Here is a 14,977-nt window from a genome sequence, read left to right on the forward strand (position 1 = left end):
GCCTATATATATATATATATATATATATATATATATATATATATATATATATATATATATATATATATATATATAATATATATATATATATATATATATATATATATGTAGGTATATATATATATATATATATATATATATATACATGCAAAGGCCCAAGTCACATCAGACACATAATCTAAGTCCTACATCGGTATTTCAGTAGGACCCTTTAATCAGCGATTCAACAACCACACAAACTCGCTGGAGCACGAAAAGTACTGAAAAGAAACAGAACTGTGAAAGTACTTATGGAACCTGAAAAGGAGGGGGAATTAGCCACAGTATAAGCTGAGAGATAATAAAGGAATCGAACACGCACAAACAAGAATCGGGCCAGTGCAACCTCTGCGTAGAAGGAAACAACAACTAACAATTTTACGATACACAAAGGACAGAATGAACAAAATGACTGAGCTCATCTCAAGGTGTCGCCATGGTGACAGACCGTCCAGCCTTGCAAAGAAGAAGAAGATTACTGTCACGATCGAAAATTCAATATTCGAAAACGACTGTTTAAACGTGCTTTACATGTCCAAACAGCGACGTGAGGGAAAGGTAGGAGCGTTTCCTTCTTATTTTGCAAACCGTAAAACAAACTTCTTCACTTAATGTATTACTAACTTGTCCATAGTATTTCAGTTAACCCTCGTTCATGCGGCGCGAGTCCCACAGTATAAACCACGCCGCCGCGCGAATCCTCTCGAAGCCCTCCGCCCCCTCCCCTTGTCCCTTCCGGTCACCTTTCTCTTACGCTTTGTATGTATGTGCAGTCCCAATCTCCCTCTCAACATGGCAATCCCAACCAAGTCTCACGTCGCATCTCTTAGTTGAAACATTTAAATGTTATAACGTAGTGTATCTGTTATTTAGTTATTTATGCCCAAAGCGATGTTGAAATGGACATATTAATATCTACAGACACATCTTATAGCACATAAACAATCTGTAAAGCGGTTAACTCCCTGGACACTAGTCTCGGGATCTAGCTAGGCTGGGGGTGGGGAGGGGGTACCTGCATGCTTGGGTGTGTTTGCATTAATGAGGTCAACAGTCCTCTCCCAGGTATGGACACGGTGTACATTAGCGTACTTGCCCAAGAGCGACGTAAAAAAAGCAACAACTTCTTATGGCATCGTCACCAACCGTGGGTGCTTCTTTATGGGAATATGTACAATTTATCATTTTGATCAAGAGGTACTTTTAAAAAACTTATCGCAATTTAAGAGTTCTGTAATTTGGGCACAAAGTAGTGTATTAGCCTATGGATATAAGGTGAGGGGAAAAGATGTGTGTGGGGTAGGGGGGGGGGCTTTGAACTACTTGCTTGCAAATTAATGAAACTTTGGTTCGAAATCCGCTTGAGTGAGGATAGCAATACCTAGTAAAACGCATCTCGTCGATATGGCAGGACAAAAAAAAAAAAACATTTTCTTCAATATACACAGAGAGGTCAAGAAACAGAAGTGAGATCAAAAACAGTTGAATGGTTGGCCCAAGGTTATTTTCATTTCCTCCAATAAAGAAAATGACAAAACGTGAGGTTTTCACAAAGCTGACTTTGAATGGCTTGAATTAAGTCAGGCATTGAGATGTATGTCAGCGAATCCCACCTACCAATGTATTACATGCATTATGTGAATGTCAAGTTTGAATGAAAGGGTAATGCGGCATCAAACCCAAGTTGATACATGTCTTGTGTTATAGGAAAGGTCTATAAAAACTAGAAAAGCCGGTCGGCTTTCAGAAACGCGTGTAGGCTCAGATTTAAACTTGAAGCCCCATATACTACTACATGATTAGAGCAAGCCACTTGAAGGCAATATAGACGGCTCTAACCCCCCCCCCCAACTATTCCCATCCATCTAACAAGAGGACCTCCCCCCCCCCAACTCCATCACTCGCATTGAAATAGTCCTTCTCAGCTCCTCATACTGCGGCTTAGCTTATGACAGTGAAAATTTGGGATCAATAATTTACAACAAATCCAGCTACTTCTTTTGACGTTATAAATTTAAGGAACTTGAAGAGCTAGCTGAAGCACTGTTATCTGTGTATTGATTTATAAACGTTAACATATCATTATAGAGTTTGCTGCCTTGATATGTGTGACTGTCAAAAGATAAGTGAACAGTGTAAACATGAAGACTATAAACAACATTGTGTCAATATAAAGATACAAATTGTCATGTGACGCCGATGCTAATTTATTACTCTCTATTAGGTATGTGTAGATGTATTTATCAAGGCCAACTTACAACTTTCAAACTTCGGTAAAAACTAAAAACATTACTCATTCCTGACGCTTTTCAATTTCATCTGATTTGTTGAATAAGAAGCAGAATATGTTTTGATTTTCCAAACACGACTGCCAGGCAAAACTCATCAGATGTTACGTCAAGTAACTAGTACTTGTGTACATTGGTAATTATCTTGATTAGCACATCCGTAATTTCTAGCTTTATAAATCAAGAGAAACTTCTAAAACCCAATGAATTTCTCCGAGAGCAGTGTTACAATAATTGTCATACGTATACGTGTATGTATGATACAACCTAGATTAATATTGCCAATGACCTTCATCACATTTTAGGTCATTTCATCACTTTTACCGGAAGTTACAACAATCGGGTTTTCTGGAATCATATTAGCCCTGGTTTGTTTCTTTTCGACAGCAGTTGAAGAACTATACCAATTATTTCTGATAATAATATTCTAGTATTATCCTGACATCATGTCACAGGCTATGATGATGCTATCTCATATTATAACATTACTCATTTAATTATTATTTATAGCTTCGCGTTCTTAGGAAGTTACCCCCCCCCCCCAAAGAAGACATTGATTATACAGTGGCGTGCACAAATGGGAGGGGAGGGGGCGTCAGACGTTCAGTTGGTGAATTTTTGCATTCAATTTGGGCCTCAGCACTAGGGGAAGGCTTGGCACGGTTAACTGGAAGTATATAGGACTATGCCTCAACAAATTACCGTCCTTGTTAACTTGTATGTTAGCGTAGTCTTTCGGTAGTATTATGATGAGGGAACCTCTCCTTTTCGTCTTCGTATTTCTTGTGCCCAGTTTAATCTTCACAAAACAATGAGTGTCACGTGACTGGCAATGATGATGTTTGAAACACCATTCATGATGATATCACTCGTTGTCAAGGAGACTTACATTCGGGCACGTACATATATAGTAAACACAAGTATATGAACATGAATTGGTGAACATCTGTAAATGTGCACCTTGGTGCAGATTGAGGCTGAGAATTTCTTGGAAGTTTAGACATTTGGTGGCAATTCACACATTATGACTACATCATGTGATTTGGCTCCCCATGGCTTACCAGTTATTGTAACCATGGAGACGTGGAGCGGAGATGTAACCGTTACTAGTTTTGTTGGAAATGAGTTATGCATGGGGTAAATATATGTTCAACTATTTTTCTTATTTCTTTTTTTTCATTACCAATAATTGATATTTAATAGCGATGGCCGACTGCCCATCACAATAAGAATTGTCGCCTCTTTTGTTTTAGATTGAGATGAAATTAAAGGTAGAGGCTAACATTGGGTAATGAAGACATTCTCAAGACAACACCCAATGATAGCGACATTAAACCATGTATACAGGAACGAAATACCACTGGAAATTATCAGTGCAACTTAGTGTTTTGACTTTGCCTCTGTGCAAAGCAACGCGCTTCAGTCACGAACAATTAGCATCAAGGTATCGGGAGACAGCTGCACAACCTCCCGCACCTGCCAAATACAACGATACAATCTGGGATATGACATTATCTTTCACTTCCCCCAACACAGCCTTCTTTTCTCCTATCAACCGCTGTGCAATGTTCAATCAGATGTCATTGAGACCTGCTTGTTGGCAGTGGCAAGGACATCGCGACGGTTTGCATGCGATCTGCTTATCACCCCTTTCGGCATGATGGAGATAACCGAACACGCAACTTCATTTCAAATCAATCAGTCAGTCACTTTATTTTAAATCATCTCTTTAAAGGTTTCGTGTCAGACAGTAAAGCCATCTCATAAACACAGGGAAACAATCACTGCTTCAAGAGACCGTCAGGTCCCTCCCTTCCTTTCTTCCTACTATACTGTGACGCGCTCGATAAATGTAAGTTGCCCGTCAAGTGGCAACCTGTGTATTCCAATTGAAGATTGCTGGCTGGATGATCGGAACTGCGTGAGACATATAGATTGGAAAGCCTGACAGAATCGAGGCAGACAATTGCACGACATGTAGCACTCATTTTGTCCGTTATTTGAAGGCCAAAGAAAGCCATTTCACGGAGTTTAATCCATGTAGTGTTCAGTCACCGAAGATCGTTTCTTACCGTAATGCTATACTGCTGGTTAGAATCCCGCTCTAAACCAATCTACTATTTGAAATTGTTTACAGTTATTCCAATTTGTTGTCTGTTTCCGATTCGCTCTTTATGCATGTTCATTAAAGCCGGAATGCATTGAGCACATCCCTCACCTGTCGCTTTCGGATATGCAAAGTATACTGTGGCATATACTCCAGCATAAGACAAGGGTAGTATATAGGGCACGCCATCTACTGCGGGCTGGATAGAGCAGTTAGTTAGAGCACAGGATTAAACATCCTGTGCTCTACTGCGGGCTGGATAGATCAGTTGGTATAGAGCACATGATTACATATCCTAAAGTCACTGTGACGAATCACATGCACATGTCCTAGCTAAATAATTGCTCTCAAATTCACTTTAGTAACGTAGTCTAATGAAAATTATGAACAGTGGAATCGAAAATGTGACAGGGGTGCGATGAGGGGACACACTGCATTACAAATGAGTGGTTGTGTACTAGCGGCCTACACCTTTTGTCTGTGTGTTTCTTTGTATTTCCGAGGGGAGGGGGCGTGGCACAGAACATGGTGGGACAGTATTCCCTGGGTCAATCGGAATGAGCTAATGGTAATAAGGTTCAATTCTTAAGTTTCACGCTGCCAAGATCACTTATGCAAGCCTTTTCTCCCGATTACAGGAATCTTCCGCTAGCTGAAGTTGATTGTTCAGAAAGTATTGCTTAACATCTTCGTCATCTTTAAAGCGAAAACCTCATCATTAATAGCGTTTTGTATCGTGAAGATTTATGATATTTTTGTAAATTTTGTATCTGCCAACAGCAGACTGAATGGTGTCATCAGGACTCTGAAAAAGTCATTGTTTTTCTTGCATTTGCCATTTACCCACAGAGGAAAGGAATATGTTATACGAAAAGGATGCATTTTTTATGACATCCTAACAGAGAGAATTGATAGCTCAGCAAATAAGATTTCATGGAAAAATCAACGCGAATATTATAGTAGCCTGTAAGTAAAGCGTTTGGAAGAGCCCAGATGACATCACAGACCCCCTATACTGTGATCCAACTTCCTGGAATAGCTGAATGTTTAGCCAGTTAAATTTAGGTTACATTCAATCAAACGTTTCTCGAGATATATAGGGCCAAGATATTGAGATGGGGTTTTAAACTAGCAGTGTGCAACGTATATATTCAACATAAGTTTTACGTTGTTTGTCGCTAGAAGTTACCTTTAAATTTTCACTCAGCACGTCTTTATGATGTAACATGTGTCAATCTTCATTGTAGCGCAACTTTGACAAGCTTTGCTCGCGTCCTGTTTGTCACAAGAACAGGATGGGTGACTTACAGACATAATACACATGGTCTATGCAAATGTTTGTACAATATATGTATATGTAAGTACAGACTAATTCATTAATTGTTCGCAGAACTATAGATATGATGAGTTCGTGAGAATTCCTTAATGTACACCTCAGTTCTTATCGTCCATTGTCCTTTTATTGTAGGCCTATAATTGAAATGGTTATTTGAGGAAGAATATTGTATTGTCTGAAGTCACGTTTGTTTATTCATTAGTGTATTTATTTAATGCAGCATTTTATAGTTATTTATAAAGCATGGGCAGGTTTCGTCACTTTTCAAATGGAATGAGGTATAAGTATAGAATAACCAACCAGGCATTTCATCAAGGTACGTATAGCCTGTTTTTAACGGGAGTGAAGACTCGCGCACAAAAAAACGTCTGATGCCGGTAATCTGACCTAGTTTCGAATGAGATGTAACAGAAGTGTTAGACACCACCATCGATCCCAGAAAATACACACACAGCTTGCTACCGTCGGTAATTAGACACTAGTGTACCATGGGCGTCAACAGGTGGGGGACGGGGGGGACATGTCCCCCCCACTTTCAAAAGTGGAGGGGATATCATATCATTTGTCCCCCCCACTTTTCAGAGCAGTTATTAAAAAAATCACATGCATATGCGCGATTTTCTATCACAATTGCTGAGCTGATTCAAGTAGAATCTAACTTAAGAATCATTATCAATAAATTGCACTGGAAATTAGAACAGTGCTTGGCCCTTTATCCCCCTTCCTCCGATATTCACCCTCCCCGCTTCGTCCGAGACCTCTGATAAAAGTTTGTGCGATGTTTGAACGATGTTTTAGAGTGTTTTGTGGAAGCACCCCTTCTCGCCAGAAATGGAATTCCCCTTGCCCTACACTGTGAATCAGAGAAAACGACGCATTTCAACTTGAAAACAAGTCGAAGACCCCACCAGGAAGGTAATATCATATATTTTAGGCCCTACAGACAGTATTCTGCCTGTATGCAGGGTATTATATGATACCAAACTACCGAAAATATTTCGTTTGAGATGGACGCTGTGTAATTCGTTTCCCTTGGTGTCAGAACGGCATCTTTCTACCAGTACTTTCTGTCGGAATTTAGTTTTGTGAGACAAAATTTCTCCTCACAGATCTGGTTCTGATGTAACTAAAAACGACTCAGGAAGGCCGTCTCCTGCGATCTAGGGGGTCTTATGTACCCAAAATTTTCTGGTACGCTACGCGCCAACCAATGGTGGCGCTCCGCTTAGATAGTATAGTGTCCCCCCCCACTTTCTGAAACCTGCTGACGCCCATGTAGTGTACAGTCAATAGTACATGCAGCTACGGTCAATACCCACAACACAGTGTACATAGCAGCGATGGACATTTCAGGTCTAGATAAAGATAACAAGGTATCACATTTCATTACTCTCTGCATTTTGTAGCGACAAGAAGAAAACTTCACTTGTAGCCTAAACAACGGAAAGTTAACTTTTTTTCAGAGGGTGGCACGCGGTTTGGGGCGAGTCTTCAATGCCTTTAATACAGTCCTGATATTCGTCTTTGTCCATCCTCATTGCAACGAGCAGAAACTCGTGCATGGACTATTTTCACAGGTATTCAGATTACGCGATTTGCATAACGCATGACACGTGGTCAAGGCTATAACGCAGGATATGTGGCTGGATCCACAACGTCCAATAATATGATATTTTATCCATAGAAGTATCAATTCCATGTTTTATCTGTATCATAACACTATATGCGGCACATCAAATTATAGGGTCAATAGGCCATCAGCTGAAGGTCGAAATTCGCTTGTTTCGTTCCAGCAACTGCGGGTCTAAAATTTCTCTACAGCATTGAATACATAAATTAATTAAGATTAATGATCCAAAAGTTCTCCATGTACTTTCCTGCAGTTTTTTTGCAATTCCGCTCGAAAGATCGAACTATATTTTTTATTGCGTATGTTAAGAAACTTGCCGTTTTACGTTCAAAAGTTGTGCGCCAGTGAGATATCTGTACCATGTGATATGAATTGTCCAATGAGCCATGAGTTCTGTGTGCAATCTTTGTAGAAAACAACAAACATGGCGGCTCCCTCGGGCACCAGTCAGTCTCCGACACACGGAAATCTACAGTGCTCAGTGCACATTGAATCTGTAAAATTTGAAGCATTCAAGGCACTGACGAATAAACGATGGACTAAAGTTACTTCCTGCGCTAAAGATTGGCTTAATCTCAGCGGCGGAGACAGTGATATCGCCGTACTACTGATTACTCCATGGCCTACTACGATCAAGCGTGTGTTCAACAGCATAGTATGATGGGGTTCCACGATAAGTGTTACAGGCGGTTCATTGATAGCAAGCACATTGCTGCAAGAAAACGGACAGTTCCAGAGGAGACCCCATATGATTTTAAACGAAGAATTGACGGAAAAGATCGAGGAAACCAAGCAGAAGCTCTGGTGTATTGCCTGTTCAATTTATTATATGTGGGAAAAGAAACAATACATTACTAGGCGTTGCAAACGGGACAAGCTGCAGCAGGCAGAGACTTTCGATGGAGGTAAGCCTAAGCATACTACACGACTCTACTTGTACTTCTGTGGCATAGTTGAAGTGTTAAGAGAAGTTGCATAATGCAAGATCAGTAGCTCTTAAGGGATATAATCCAAGTCAAAGGGCACAGTGTTGGACCTGAACATAATATAATTAGTGGCATGGGCATCTGATTTGTTTTGTTATATGGTGGTAGGAACGGAAATTTGTTTCAAATTCTCCATCTGGGCACTAGCCTAAGTGTTAAATACAGGCTTCATAGTTTTCTTACTGTGGCCCTTTATTTGAATGATAGAGATATTATATTAGTTAGAAAAATAAGTGTAACAAAGGTGCAATAAGGTTAGGTTTGCAAGGTCTTATGGTCAGCCTGTCTAGCTTTACCAAAATGAACAAGTATCTGTCTCCTTTATTATTAGTAACAGATATAATCTACCATTGTATAATTTAAACCATCTATAATGGATAACATTAAGAGATAATGTACTGTTTGTCAAAAAAAGCCTGTTTTAATTCTTTTTTTGCATGACACTGGTTTGCAAAATTTGAATGTGTCTTTGTTTGTCCATAGAAGATGAGCAGATCACATGGTATATAAATAAAATTGTCTTAGTTCTTATTTGTTCAAACTTACATTTTGATCAACAGAAAATGCAAAACAATTTGCTTTTTTTATTTCATGTTATTAAGGTATTGCTTCGACAAGCAGCAGAGCGGAAAAAAGATGAGCCCAGATTTTATGAATATTAGAGGAAAAGACCGTGTTGCCATTGAAGTGAGGTACCACTCTCTATGTTGAAGAAACTAGATACAATTCTTGACAAGGAAGACATACAGATCTTGAAAGGTAAAGTACTCTCTCTCCAATGTGTGGTTCATTGAGTGTTCAGGGGTGGATCTAGGACTTTTGGAATATGGGGGTGCTCCCCCAAGGAAAATTAAAAAATTCTCTAAACGCTTTGAGATGCAATATCAGGTTAATCTTTCCATTGAAATTATTAAAGTAATTTGCAACATATTTCTAGCTGAATTGAAATTATATTGGTACCCCATCATAAAATGTGAGACTCAAAAATATCGAATTTCATGGTACAAGGTGTTCTGTTCATCTCCTCCTCAGAGCAGAGTTTACCACCAACAAAAGATGCTCTGATCCAGCATGTTAAGCGCTGCACCAACCAGGCTGCTATTCACAGTAGGGCATTGCAGCAAAGGATTGATGCACTCTCACCAGAGGGACATGGATGGAAACTTGAAAATGATGACCTTATAATCACTTGGATGACGAAGCCACCTGACCCAGATTTTTTGCTTCAGTGTGTCAGCAGTAGCTGTAGAGTCGGCAAATGTCTTAAAGGAAGATGTTCCTGAATGAATGCACAACTACCGTGTACAGACCTATGTAAATATAGAAATTGCAGCAACTTCCAAGAAGATGTTGAGATTGTTGATGCAGGGGAAGATGATTTGGAGGATGAACTGTGATGGTGTTAAATCTTGATATCTTAGTCTGAAATTTTAATCAAGTTTGAAGTTTGTGAAGAGGGTTAACTTTTTCAAAGTCATGTTGTCATTATTTTGTTCCCCAGAGTTTAAAGGAACCAGAAAACATGATCTTATTCATATATTCATTTTAGCTATTAGTAGTTTTACGTAGATTACCCTACCTACCAGACACCTTTGATAAATATCCACATTTTCTTCAAATCACACTTTTTTTTGAGAGGGGAGGGGAGGGGGGAGGAGGGTATTATGGGCATGCTTTACCTCTTGCATATTCACAACTACATTTACTGATGACGATGACGCAAATACCGCGTCCTGAAACCAGTCAAAGGTTTATATACTGTTGTTGGGGAACCTTCCTCTGACCCTGTTCCAATATCACGGTTCTTTATTGTTTGCCGTAACATTTCGTTACCTGTTTTATTCATATTGTTAATATGTTCTGTGCATCTGTTCAAGTTTTGACTGAAGGATATTCAAGTCTTTAGTGACTTTTATTTCATCTAATTATCTTCACCTCTACTACGGAATAGACTTTCCCTTTTCCATACCATATCTGACTTCCATGCAGTGAATTGGAGTGGATACTGTTAAGACTAGTACAACTGTCCTTGGATGAACTTTTAATCACTTATTAATTCCGGCCGCGCCTTTTGATGAAGAACCTGTATCTTGAATCATCGCAAAGGCCCAGCTCTACTACACCATTGAGTGTATCGACCCAGTCTTAATAGATACATTATTTCTTTCTATCTGGGGCTTAAGTTAACTGTCTTTGTTATTCACTTATTTGTACCATTCACCTTTATTATTCATATTATTTGTAGAATATAGAACTATTATTATTCAAAATACCATTCGAAACCTTGTCGATCTTTTCTTTTATACGTTAACTCCCTTGGAAACTCTTTTTGCAGGAATACGAATTATAAACATGTCGTTTCAGTAACAAGGAGAAAGTACCTAGTTTTGCAGAAGACTGTAGAAAGAGTACTAAGGTAACGGATATATACCGACTATAACTTTATTTCACATCTACGATATGCCATGACGTCTTAGTGTGCCAACTTATATATTGATTTATACAAAAGAAATAGCTCACTGGTCTTGGGGCATTGGTACATCTCATTGTAACTAGGGATTTAGCTACATGTAAAGTAGAGGGGGAGGGGGTCGCATTTGTAAAACAGTTTGGATGGGGAGTGTAACAATTATGGAGAGGAACTTTTCATTATATGTGTATATTTACGCATACATGCACAGACGAAATGCATTCATAACATAGGGGGAAAATCTAAAAATATTTGATTTATTACAAAGCATTATATCTGAGTTTATTAAAAGTTGTACATTTTTATAATTAAAACCCTTAAGTTATAATGTGCAAAAATTGTATTTCATATTTCAAAGTTGAAAATGTGATTTTTTTACCATTTTGGCGAAAATGGAGGGGGGGGGGCACAACTTGTAATGCCTGAAAACAACCCTCACTGACCCTTAGACCAGAATCCTCTTCCACCATTCTTGTAACCCTGACCCAACTATTTTACAAAAAAAAATATATCAGTCGTAATTTAACATATAAGAAAAGAGTGGTATGTATGCACCACTGTACCAAATCTAACGTTAGCACATGTGTTCCTAATACATAGCATCGTAGCACGTAATGTCTACATAACATACCCAATTTCAAGGGTTTCTTACAAAAATACTGCAGGAAATTTTTTGGAGAACTTTTGATATAATGTTTGTGATGCATTAAACTACCCAAAAATGCATTAAAAGTCTAGACCCGTTGTTGCTGGAACGAAACTGATTTTACAGCCACATTTTGAGCTTCAGCTGATGGCCTACAAGGACTGTATACGTGCGAGGTCATAGAGATGACATTACATAAAAAAAAATTAACAAAAAATAAATAAAAGACGCTGTTTGAATTGTTGTGGTCAAACAAAATTTGAGAATGTATGGCTTATGACTTTCATCAATGTCAGTAGACTACATAAATTACAGCATTGATCTATTTTTTTCTTTACTGGTGAAATTCTCATAGCAACGTTTGGTTGCCGGTGCAATCTTTGAAACAAAGTCAAACTCATACGTTATGCGTTGAACATCAGTTAAAGCAGAACAGTGCGTTTTTCTTTCGGGGTCAAATACATCCTGCAGAAATATTACTTTATAAAAATTCATATTTTTTTTTATTTTAAAGATTTGAAAGACTTCGTCTGAGCATGCAATTGTGAACACATTAACAGTTAACTACCTTAATTAACAGTTAACTACCTACCTTAATAAGCCGGCGAAGAAGGCCATATATACGCTTGGAACAAGTTCAGTGAAAGTTTAAACTAAACTACAGTGATATTAATCCGATAGATAACTAATGTAGGATTAACAGGCTCCAAGGAAACGTCCAAAGAGTTTTATTTTCGGAAATGTTCTTGAACCAGAATCAACCTTGCGAACTATTTCATATCCTGAAACCAATGAAGAATACGTGCATTACTCGGCGATTCATGTTTCATTGTCGTCAAACACAGACAAATCACTATGCGTAAACGCTTCTGCAGGTGCCGGGGATTAAACAGGCGACATCTTTATCCAGTTCAAATTTTCCACGGTAGGTAGGTAGTTAACTGTTAATGTCAATGTGGGGTTTAAAGGGCGCCATAAATTTATCGTTGCTAAAGAATTTATGGCTAGTTTGCTCTGTGGTAGTGTTTTGATGATCACATGTCTCCCGCTATTAGGCTGACATAAAACCCACCGGAACGACTTCCAAATGCATGCGCCATTGCGTCGTATGGCGACAACAATCATACAATGTATATCTAATCTCATTCGATAAACTTACAACCCTTTCTAACGTTTTATTGTATTTGTAGGGATTCTTTAACTTCGTGGTAGGCCTAAAGCTGGATTATTCTGAGGTTATCTGTGTGAGTGAGTATATGAGCGTCCATCTGAAGAAACAGGAGGTATATTTCTAACGCCTATACATTACGTAATGTATAGTCACTTTTCTTGTTTGCGTTGACAGGTGGCGTGTGTTCATTAATGTGTATAAGCATTCTACAGAACTGCAGAAAGCATATATCGCTGCATGGCGATGACAGTGGATATGTACGCAACCGGAAGTACTACAGACAAACATATGTTCAACCTAGGGAACGTTCCCAGTGACATGCAATATATTGTCAGTTACTATTGCCCTTATTATAATGGTCGAACATAACCACTCGTGATTTACCCGTTCGTGGAAATCGTTTCCCTCGATATACTCTCTGTTTACATGCTCACTGTCATTTCCGATTTGTAACGAGGGTTATATACAAGCTGCCGTGTGGATGGTGAACTTACGATAGTTAGGCCTATACTCCTACAATCGGTCAAAGAACTCATTTTTTTTTACTCGATTTCATGAAAAGAAAAACAAGAGTTATGACTAGGAAGGAAGACTCAGTTCCATTATCAATCGTCAGTCCAACAATTATGAATGTTCACTGAACTTTCAAGATATTGGAGGTGAGGTGAAGGTATATATATATATATATATATATATATATATATATATATATATATATAAATATATGCTTCATAACGTGATAGAAATATATGACATGGGAACGCGTTGAACAGTTAAGAATGAGTAGAAGTATACGACGATGGACTGCCATCAAAATAGGGAGCATCGTTAAGAAACAAGAAAATTTAGATAATGTTGAAACAACTAAAAGTTATGAACGCTTAAAATTAATGGAGGACTAGAGTTCCCTAATAATCTGAATCATAAGGCAATGGCGTCAGTATATATATGGCTTATGTTACACTGTTATCTGATGGGTAAGCTTAGTACCAACTGTACGCTAAAGAATGTCCCTTATTGACGTAACTTGAGCTGGCTGACATTGTAAAGTAATTTAGACTGTCTTATTGTTTCAACTATTATTTTTCATAGCACTAACCAACCGTTCACATGCAGTCATTATAAAATCTGCTTTAAACCCATGATGTTGCAGCGAATCCATTACCGGGGGAGGGGAATGGGGTGTGACAGGTATTTCCGACAATCCACCTGACAGCAGTGCATTCGTGTGCCTCTGATCGTCAGTTGGGGGAGGTGGGGGGGGGGGTAGGGTGTTGTTCACGGTCGGAGGGTTCTTGCATTCTGTCGGGGAAGACTCGGGCCACTACTATGGTTGATCCTCCCTTCTCCCCACCCGTTTCAACCTCACACAAAGTATTAGCAAAGCCTTGCTTTTAGGGCAACATCTATAGACATTTACGTATAGTCTAAATATACCTCAGAATGCACCATATTACGTAAAAACAAAATCCGGGGGGGGGGGGGAGAACCCCATCTCCTGACAATGACGTCTTCAATGACCCCAGGGCAACACCCCCTGCAATATAAACTCCTTGATTCGCCTCTGGCCTTTCGCATAAAGGTTCATGGAGGTTCTGAAAGTTTGAATTTATTACTTTTTATTAGCACAACCTTCCGTATCTAAAAAAGTATACTTTATAGTCTAAATATGCCTCAAATGAACAATTTGACTTCTAACTTCTTCTTTTTTTGGGTGGGGGGGATCCCAGACCCCCTCCTCCATACATGGGAGTTGGCTTCACGCCAATGCCTGACAGAACAGGGTTTCTTGGTCAATCGAAACGTCCTTGCGCTGGAATGTAACTGTCGAGAATTTAAAATTCTACCCAAATCACCAACTCCCCATCGCGAGTAATGTACAATGACAGACAGATTTTAAGTTCAAGGTCACCATTTACTTCTCCCGCGATGGGAACTTTTTGCTAACATCATCATTGTTCCACATTCTTACGCGTCATTGCGTTATTTGAACACCGCAGTACACCAATTACCTAGATGGTTATCTTTCTGTTAGGCATACAAACAAACCCCTAAGCACCCTTTCAACCACATATACACCGTCTTCAAATACTTGCATACCCACCTGTATATATATATAGAGGACTTATTAAAAAGGCTTATTGTGGCATGCTAGAAGAAAACCCAGTAGCGGTACTGAGACACAGTCGACCGAGCTAGGCTGAGTTGTCACTCTTTCGGATTTCATCTTCGATGTTACGAACAGAAGTATTACTCTCAGTGAGTTATGCTAAAGACTTTTCATTATCATAAATTCACATAGAA

General features: G+C 38.9%; 1 protein-coding gene and 1 long non-coding RNA gene across 3 annotated transcripts in view; one reads left to right on the top strand and one right to left on the bottom strand.

The window, feature by feature from the left end:
* LOC139960339 (uncharacterized) overlaps positions 1-14,977 on the bottom strand; it is a 90,966-nt gene that overhangs the window by 67,257 nt on the left and 8,732 nt on the right. The window lies entirely within an intron of this gene.
* LOC139960343 (uncharacterized) lies at positions 7,824-11,054 on the top strand. Of its 2 annotated transcripts, none has more exons than XR_011790477.1 (3): positions 7,824-8,305; positions 8,989-9,145; positions 9,419-11,054. It is a non-coding gene; the product is annotated as an uncharacterized lncRNA (long non-coding RNA). The 2 variants fall into 2 exon arrangements; XR_011790478.1 differs by having other exon boundaries at positions 9,424-11,054.

This window comes from Apostichopus japonicus, chromosome 19 (genome assembly GCF_037975245.1).
Source record: "Apostichopus japonicus isolate 1M-3 chromosome 19, ASM3797524v1, whole genome shotgun sequence".
Lineage (NCBI taxonomy): Eukaryota > Metazoa > Echinodermata > Holothuroidea > Aspidochirotida > Stichopodidae > Apostichopus > Apostichopus japonicus.